The following is a 10,040-nucleotide window of genomic DNA, read 5'->3' as shown; positions in this document are numbered from 1 at the left end:
CTAAAAGGGGGACCGGTGTGCTGGCTGCTACCTCCCCCCCATCCCCCATGCCTGGGGGGCTCCCTCCATTGCCCCCATGAGCTGCCTTGCACCCCTCCCCCTTATCTGGCTTCAGGGGCCATCTTTGGCTACCTTCGCCCCTTTAAGGAGGGAGAGGGCGACATGCCGGCACCTCTCCTTGGTCAACCAATAACTGAGACAAGACAACTTTGTTTCTTGGGCAAATCAAAATGTCACAGCTTTATTGATTAAATACATAATCACAACCAAAACAAACTGCAGGGCACGAAAAAACAAGGGGCGCGTTGCGCCATGCTCACGCAACGTTGTACCACCTGAGGAGTGGCCGCCCCGCCTTCGTGGGTATGCGGCCCCGCCTCCTACAATTTGGTACTACCCGGGGGGCGTGCCCGACCCCACCATGTGGTTACGGGACCACGCCCCCTACCATTTTGGGACCAGCTACCATCTGCACAGCACCATACCTTGGCGCGCAACCCGTATGGCCCCTGCTGTATTAATGCTAGAACCAGGCGTGCGGTCACCTATTGGTGAATATGCGAGGCATTCTGTAAATCCCCTACTTTCATGCCTTGTGCACCGCTCCCTCCCCGCCACACGAGGTCCCCGCAGGGCGGGGACCGAAGCCCCCACCCTGCGCTACCACCTTACTCGCTCCGGGGCATCCTGCAAGGAATTGTTGAAAATGTCCAGGCTTATGTCGGACAGGTGCACCCCATCGCTCCTGTACAAACCTTTGCATTTACCGGCCAGCTTGTTGTGCTGAATGACACTACCACCGCTGGCTGTGACCAACTTGCTGATGGCTGCATTTACCTTCTAACGGGCCCTGTCAATTCCTGCCCATAAACTGGCCCCCCTCCATGCTAGCCTTGGGATGATTTTTGACCATATTATGTGAACGTTGCTCCCCTGCCCTTTTATCCACGCAATGTCTTCCTGGGCCATTTTAATAATGTCTAGCGACTTGACCTTGCCCAGATCATTCCCGCCAAGGTGCAACACTATCACGTCCGGCCGCCCTGCCAACCGCTCTGCCTTGCACAGTGTCTCTCTGGCCTGTGCCCATGCCATGCCCCTGTTGCCGTACCAAAATACCTTCCTTGATTTCCGGCTGCAGCCCCAGCTGCCTCCCGTATGGCCTTACTGCAGCACGCTGCGCTGCCCAATGTACGTACGAATGGCCCATGATCCAAATCTTCCTTTTTGCACCAATCCCTGTGAAGCACGCGGGGGGGGGGGGGGGAGAGGGAGATGTCAGCAGGCTACAATGATAGCTCTTGTGACATTGTCGCTACCACTGCCCTGACATACTTCTTATAACTGTCCGACCTCCACCTCCCCAGCCCCTTTATCTCCTCCGTGATGCGCCTTTGACTGGCTGCGGACGTAGCCGCGCCAATCCTGAAGGAATGCGTCCCATACTTGCTTGCGTTCCAGCCCAATGCTGCCACGCATCTCTTGAAAACTGCTGTAAACTGGTACCTGGTGAGGGCTGCCCTATCTACATGAATCAGAAAATTTTCCCCTCCTGCTGGCCTGAGCCCCCGGAACTTTAGCGCTGCCACAACAGGGCAAATTGCTGAGTCCCGGTGCCGGCCTAGCCGGATCCATCTCCCTTTTCCCCCTTGGTCCGTCTTTGACCTGTGGATCCTGCACAAGACCATGTCTTCATTCACTACCACATTTTTGAATAGCTGGCCGGTTCCTGCTGTCTTGCTTGATTGTGCTACCAACTCCCCCACTCTAAATGCTCCACCAAACGCCATAGTAAAAGCTGTCCTGAACAGCTTTGCCTCATACTTATCAGTGCACACGCCCTGTATGACGCGGGTAATGCTCCTGAGCCTTTCCTAAGTTACTGGCTCGCGCTTATCCGGCCTCCTTGGCTCTGCCCTGGCCCATCCCCTCATCACGGTGCGCACCAAAAAGACTTTAGTATCGTCCCATTTGCCGTGCAACTTGGAAAAGAAGGAAATACATGCTAGTGTGGTGCTGGCCGAGGCTTCCGACACCCCTTCTTGCCTCATCTTACCCAGAAAGGACAGTAACTGGCGCAAGGGGTCTTGCCCTTGTGAGGCTCCTCTCCCCTGAAATTGCTGCCACTTCCCCCAAGCTGCCCTGTAGGCTTTCCACGTCTTGGGTGCCAGGGACCTTTCCACCAGCTCGCCTAGACAGGCTCGACTATCTGCCAAAGATGAGAGGGGCATGTTAAGCCTTCTTCCTGCGCAAGCGGTGCTGCTGCCCTAAATAGCTCCCATTTTTGACGCGACAGCGCATCTGCGATCACATTCTGCTCGCCGGGCACATGCTTTGCCCTGAACGTGATGTTGTGGCGGAGGCATGCCGCCACTAAACCTCGCAGTAATTTTACTACCGGGGGTGGCAAAGCAGACTGATTGTTTATTGCTTGCACCACTACCATGTTGTCGCACCAAAACTAAATATGTCTGTTCGCGAACCTCTGGCCCCAGATGCCTACTGCTACCACTATGGGAAATAACTCTAAGGCTGCCAGGTTCTTTGTGAGGCCTTTCTCCTTCCACCTGTCTGGCCATGACTCTGCACACCATTCGCCCTGCCAATATGCCCCAAAACCTGTGGCCCCCGCCACGTCCGTGAACAACTCCAATGCGCGGCTTGACTGTGCAGCCTTAGGCCAAATGCGCACCCCATTGAAGTGCTGCAAAAACCCCTCCCATACCAACAAATCATCTTTCAGGTCCCTGCTGATGAGTATGAGGTGGTGTCTTCTCTTCACACCAGCAGTGGCCCTCTCTAATCGTCTCTTGAAAATTCTACCCATGGGGATTACCCGGCAGGCAAAATTGAGGAGGACTAGCAATGATTGCATCCTCTCTAGGGTGACTTTGTTAGCCCTGGCGCATGCCCCTACTTCGTAGCCTAGCTTCTGCACCTTCTCTGCTGGAAGCCGGCACTCCATTCTCACGTGTCTATCTCTATGCCCAGGAAAGAAATTACTGTTTTTGGGCCTTCCATCTTTTCCGTGGCAATTGGAACCCCGAATTCGCCTAGCATACGCTCTAGCTCCTGCAGCAACTGCCCGCATTGATCTGATTGCGCTGGACCTGCCAGGAGAAAATCATCTAATACCGCATTCACATCGCAAATGCCGGATCCTACCCGGTAAGACAAACGTGTACTTACCGGGTGGGATCCGGCATTTGCGCTCCTCTGCTGGCTTTCCGACTGTTATGCACACCAGTGCCTGCAGGAAAGTACTGGTGTCAGAACTGTTATGCACTCCAGTGCCTGCAGGAATGTACTGGTGTTTGGACTGTTATGCACACCAGTGCCTGCAGGAATGTACTGGTGTCTGAACGGATAGGTATGCAAAACAAATGGACTCACAGACAGACTGGGGAATATGACATTACGTACACAGAAGGTGATAGGGTAACAAAATACACACAAAGTGAACAGAGAAGCCCAGAGGCTAAGGAACTGGGTGTCTCCCTTGTATTAGTAATGCTCAGATGGAAAAAGCAAGATGTTGTGTTTTAATACGTAGAGAACCCGAAATGCTGTTGCTAAGGGCAACAGCAAAACCCTAAAGGGTTACCAACGGGTGTGGCAGTAAACTCCTTGGTCAGAGATGGAATGATAGACACAAGGAGAGTCTCCACAATCCTAATTCTCACTTGCAGTGCACAGGTTCAGCTTACTGCCACTAAACTGACCCCTGACACCTAGCACAGTGAGACAGGATTAGACAGGCAAGTCTTAGAATACAGCCGCAAACTTGCTAAGTTCACAGAGTAGTAACAGAACCCCAGCAAGCTAAACGACTGACTCCAGTCTTACTGCTAGGTCTGGATTGGCAGGGTGTAATACCAAATCCCCAGGCCTATTTGCAGTAAGCAACAAACAAATACAAAGCTACACAGTACTGGCTAACTTTCAGGAACTGACTAACCAACAAAGATTCAGCAGCATCTGCTTAACCTGAGAAGAGGCCTTATAAAGCAGGTGCTGTCCACGCCCCACTCAGACCTCACAGACTGAGCACAAAAACCAGCACCGGATCCCCTGCCGTGCACAGAGCCTATAACCACTGCACAGCAAAAGACCCGAACCGGAGTATCAGCTGCGCTCAGGTTACTCCGCTAGCACTTGTCTCCCGGTTGCCATGACGACGTGGCAGCACAGGGCAGGAGACCCTAACAGTACCCCCCCTCTGACGAGGGGTCAAAGAACCCCTACCACCGGGTTTATCGGGGAACTGCGAGTAAAAAGAGCGTATCAGTCTGGGGGCATGAAGATCACAACTGCGCACCCACGACCGCTCCTCCGGGCCATACCCCTTCCAGTGCACCAAAAATGACAGCCGACCCCGAACCACCTTGGAGTCAAGAATCCTTTCAACAACAAACTCCCTCTGGCCACGTATCAGAAGAGGGGAAGGTCTTCCACTGGAAGAAGGATTACTAATCGCCCGTTTTAAAAGGGAACAATGAAATGTTTTATTGATACCCAAAGAACGGGGCAGATCTAACTGAAATGCCACCGGATTGATAACCCTGGTGATCTTATAAGGGCCGATGAACCGGGGGCCTAACTTATGAGATGGCTGTCTCAACTTCAAATTCTTGGTAGACAACCAGACGAAGTCTCCTAATTTGAAGCTGCAGGGTCTTTTCCGCTTATCAAAAACCCTTTTGGTCACTAATGACACAGACACAAGGGCTTTCTTCACTTTCCGCCAAATACCTCTAAGGACCGAAACCACAGAGGAACCACCAGGCGTGGAGTCCAGGGGGTCAAAAGAATTGGCCTTAGGATGATGCCCATACACACAAAGGAAGGGAGAGATCCCTGTAGCAGAGTGAGCCGCGTTGTTATAGGCAAACTCCGCCATGGACAGATGAGCAACCCAGTCAGTCTGACACTTGGAGACATAACACCTGAGGAACTGCTCCAAGGACTGGTTCACCCTTTCAGTCTGCCCATTAGACTGCGGATGGTAGCCTGACGACAAGCTGACAGAAATCTGGAGATCGGAACAAAATGCCCTCCAGAATTTGGCCACAAACTGGGATCCGCGGTCAGAGACCACATCAAGTGGCAACCCGTGGAGACGCACAACATGCAGCATAAATAATTCAGACAGGCGTCTGGCCGATGGCAGCCCAACCAGTGGAACGAAGTACGCCATCTTCGAAAACCTGTCAACGACAACCCAGATGGCTGTCATCCCCGAGGATTTGGGCAAGTCCACCACAAAATCCATTGAAATGTGGGTCCATGGCTTAGATGGGATAGAGAGTGGATGTAATGGGCCAACAGGAACCCCTCTAGGAGTCTTATTTCGGGCACAGATGTCACATGCCCGAACCCACTGATCCACATCCTTAGCCACCGAGGGCCACCACACCGCCCTAGATAGCAACTCCCGAGTTCTGGCAATACCCGGGTGACCTGCCGACTTCTTGGCATGGAATTCCAGGAACACTCGCTGTCTTAACCTAGGAGGCACAAACAAAAGACCTACCGGAAGGTCTGGAGGAGCCTGCTCCTGTGCTCTAAGGACTAATGATAAGAGGTCCTGGGTAATGCCCACTTTAATACATGATGGGGAAACAATGGGCAACGGCTCCTCGGTGGTCTCCTGGATTGGAGCAAAACTCCGCGAGAGCGCATCAGCCTTGATGTTTTTTGACCCAGGGCGATATGTTATCAAAAAATTAAAGCGAGCAAAAAACAAAGCCCATCGTGCCTGCCTGGCATTGAGACGCTTCGCTGACTCTAAATATGCCAGATTCTTATGGTCAGTGAGAATTGAGACCACAAACTTAGCCCCCTCAAGCCAGTGTCTCCACTCCTCGAGTGCATCCTTAATAGCCAACAATTCCCGGTTACCCACGTCATAATTCATCTCGGCAGGCGAAAATTTACGGGAAAAGTAAGCACAGGGATGAAGGCGATTATCAGACACTCCCATCTGAGAAAGCACTGCCCCAATACCCATCTCAGAGGCATCCACCTCCACCACAAAAGGACGCTCTGGATCTGGGTGTCGCAGCACCTTGGCCGAAACAAATGTCCTTTTGAGACGGGCAAAAGCCGCTTTAGCCTCACAAGACCAGTGAGCAACATCCGCCCCTTTCTTAGTGAGTGCCACCAAGGGCGCCACTATAGACGAAAATCCAGCGATAAATCGTCTATAAAAATTTGCAAAGCCCAGGAAACGCTGAAGCGCCTTCAAACTAGTGGGCTGCACCCAATCCAGGACTGCCTGTACCTTGGAACCCTCCATTTGGAAACCTTCTGGGGAGATAATATATCCTAGAAATGCGATTTGCTGAACTTCAAATTCGCACTTCTCCAGCTTCGCCCCAAGCCGGTGGTCTCTGAGTTTCTGGAGGACTAAGCGTACATGCTTCCGATGTTCCTCCAGGGAATGGGAGAAGATTAGGATGTCATCTAAGTATACAACTAAGAATCTATCCAAATATTCCCTGAGCACATCATTCATGAAATCCTGGAAGACTGCCGGGGCATTACAGAGCCCAAAAGGCATCACCAAATATTCATAATGCCCTGATTGGGTATTAAAGGCAGTCTTCCATTCATCCCCCTCTCTTATTCGGATTAGATTGTACGCACCGCGTAGGTCAATCTTAGAAAAAATGGTGGCAGTACGAAGCTGGTCAAACAAGACCGAAATGAGAGGCAGTGGGTATGAGTTTTTAATCGTGATACGGTTCAATTCCCTGAAGTCGATGCAGGGTCGCAATGAACCATCCTTTTTACCCACGAAGAAAAATCCCGACCCAACTGGAGACTGTGAAGGTCTGATAAATCCCTTAGCCAAGTTCTCCTGAATGTACTCTGCCATAGCCTGAGTCTCAGGACGTGACAGGGAGTACAACCTGCTCTTGGGAAGCTTAGCATTTGGCAACAAATCAATGGCACAGTCATAGGGGCGATGGGGAGGTAGTACCTCTGCAACTTTTTTGGAGAACACGTCCGCAAAATCTGCATAACACCCTGGCAATCCTGGCAAACTTAGCTGCGAGAGCCTGACTGGAAGGCTCAAGCAACTCCTGAAACAATCAGTACCCCAACTAAGAATCTCCCCAGAGACCCAGTCAAATTGAGGATTGTGGGCCCTTAACCAGGGTAACCCCAACACCAATGGGGCAAAAGTACAGACAGTCACATAAAAGGACAATTTTTCAGAGTGTGTGGCTCCAATAAACAAAGAAATCTGGCTAGTGCAAGAGGTAATTTTACCTTGGGATAATGGTTCCCCGTTTAACCCACAAATCTCAATTTCCGATGCCAAGGGTACTAAGGGAACAGAGTGTTTCAGGGCGAATTGGCGGTCCATAAAAACCCCGTCGGCCCCACTGTCCACAAAGGCCTCAGACTTGACAGTTTGACCGAGGATCTTCAAGGTCACCGGAATGATAAAAGTCTTCTTGGGAAATTCTGACTTCTGGCCTGACAGGATATTTCCCATCACCCTCAGGCCCTGAAGTTTTCCGGCTTTTCTGGGCATGATACTACCACATGACCTTTATTCCCACAGTACAAACACAACCCCTGCTGTCTCCTCCGCGTTCTCACGCGAGGAGAGGCGGGTAGCCCCAATCTGCATAGGCTCCTCGGAAAATTCCTCAGAGTCTGAGGTTCCCTTGGGAAAGAAGGAAATCTCAGTCTCCCTTTCAAGCCTACGCTCTCTCAGCAGTCTATCCACCCGGATGGATAACTGCATGAGCTGATCCAAGCTATCAGGCAAGGGATATTGTACCAGTTGGTCCTTTATCTGGTTAGAAAGACCTCTTCGGTACTGGTGTCTCAGGGCTGGGTCATTCCACTGGGTATCATGGGCCAACCTCCGAAACTCCGTACAGTAAACCTCAACTGGCCTTCGCCCTTGCTTAAGGATCGAAACCTGAGCCTCGGCTGAGGCCGTCTTGTCAGGGTCATCATACAACATGCCCAGTGCCGTAAAAAAAGCATCAACACTTTTAAGCGACGGACAGTCAGGCTGCAACCCATATGCCCAGACCTGTGGGTCTCCTTGTAGCAAGGAAATCACTATGCCCACCCGCTGAATCTCCGACCCAGAAGACTGAGGCCTAAGCCGGAAGTATAGCTTGCAGCTCTCCTTGAAACAAAAGAACTGCGAGCGATCTCCAGAAAAACGATCCGGGAGATTTACTTTCGGCTCCTTAACCCCTGCAGGTGCTGCTGCTGCGGGAGCTCCGCCAGCAGCCTGGGAGGTGTGCATTTTAATGGACAAATCATTAAATTGTCGAGTCAGGACCTGCACCTGATCGACCACCTGTTGCAACGTATTTTGAGGGGTATGCTCCATATTCCCACAAAATTTCAACAGGAGTATTAGGCTGCTGAATATGTTATGCACACCAGTGCCTGCAGGAAAGTACTGGTGTCAGAACTGTTATGCACTCCAGTGCCTGCAGGAATGTACTGGTGTTTGGACTGTTATGCACACCAGTGCCTGCAGGAATGTACTGGTGTCTGAACGGATAGGTATGCAAAACAAATGGACTCACAGACAGACTGGGGAATATGACATTACGTACACAGAAGGTGATAGGGTAACAAAATACACACAAAGTGAACAGAGAAGCCCAGAGGCTAAGGAACTGGGTGTCTCCCTTGTATTAGTAATGCTCAGATGGAAAAAGCAAGATGTTGTGTTTTAATACGTAGAGAACCCGAAATGCTGTTGCTAAGGGCAACAGCAAAACCCTAAAGGGTTACCAACGGGTGTGGCAGTAAACTCCTTGGTCAGAGATGGAATGATAGACACAAGGAGAGTCTCCACAATCCTAATTCTCACTTGCAGTGCACAGGTTCAGCTTACTGCCACTAAACTGACCCCTGACACCTAGCACAGTGAGACAGGATTAGACAGGCAAGTCTTAGAATACAGCCGCAAACTTGCTAAGTTCACAGAGTAGTAACAGAACCCCAGCAAGCTAAACGACTGACTCCAGTCTTACTGCTAGGTCTGGATTGGCAGGGTGTAATACCAAATCCCCAGGCCTATTTGCAGTAAGCAGCAAACAAATACAAAGCTACACAGTACTGGCTAACTTTCAGGAACTGACTAACCAACAAAGATTCAGCAGCATCTGCTTAACCTGAGAAGAGGCCTTATAAAGCAGGTGCTGTCCACGCCCCACTCAGACCTCACAGACTGAGCACAAAAACCAGCACCAGATCCCCTGCCGTGCACAGAGCCTATAACCACTGCACAGCAAAAGACCCGAACCGGAGTATCAGCTGCGCTCAGGTTACTCCGCTAGCACTTGTCTCCCAGTTGCCATGACGACGTGGCAGCACAGGGCAGGAGACCCTAACACCGACCCGGCAATATACCGGGTCGGTTGCCAAAGCAGCGGAGGGAGCAGCATCAGCAGGGGCGGGGGTGGAGGCGGCGCCGGGAGATGAGCTCATCTCCTGCGCCGCCTCTGCCTATGCTGTGAATGGGAGCCGATTCGCATCGGAACGGCTCCCATTCACACTGCGCCTGACCCGGTAATCAACCCGGTAAGAACCCTTCTTTTTTACCGGGTTGAATTACCGGGTCAGGCGACCAGCTAATTCACAATTGGACCTTTCAGATCGCACACGGACCCGTTTCGACACGGCAATATGCCGTGTCGGTACCGGGTTTTCAGTGCGATGCGAAAGGGGTATAAGTAATGCACCACCGCCTTGCGCCCTGTGCGCACCTCCAGGCACCATTGCAGGAATGAGCTGAATGTTTCGAACAATGCGCAGGATATGGCGCAGCCCATGGGCAGGCACTTGTCTATGAAAAAATAACCGTCAAAACAAAACCCCATGAGATGGAAACTGTCTGGGTGCAGGGGGAGCAATCTAAATGCTGATTCAATGTCTAGCTTTGGTAACAATGCTCCTTTCCCCTGCCCTTTAACCATAGCAATCGCTTGATCAAATGACTGGTATTGCACCGAACATTGCTCCTCGTCTAGGGCGTCATTTACTGACTC

Source organism: Pseudophryne corroboree, chromosome 8 (genome assembly GCF_028390025.1).
Source record: "Pseudophryne corroboree isolate aPseCor3 chromosome 8, aPseCor3.hap2, whole genome shotgun sequence".
NCBI classification, from domain to species: domain Eukaryota; kingdom Metazoa; phylum Chordata; class Amphibia; order Anura; family Myobatrachidae; genus Pseudophryne; species Pseudophryne corroboree.
The sequence above is the reverse complement of the archived record's forward strand: the minus strand, read 5'-3'. Positions refer to the sequence as shown.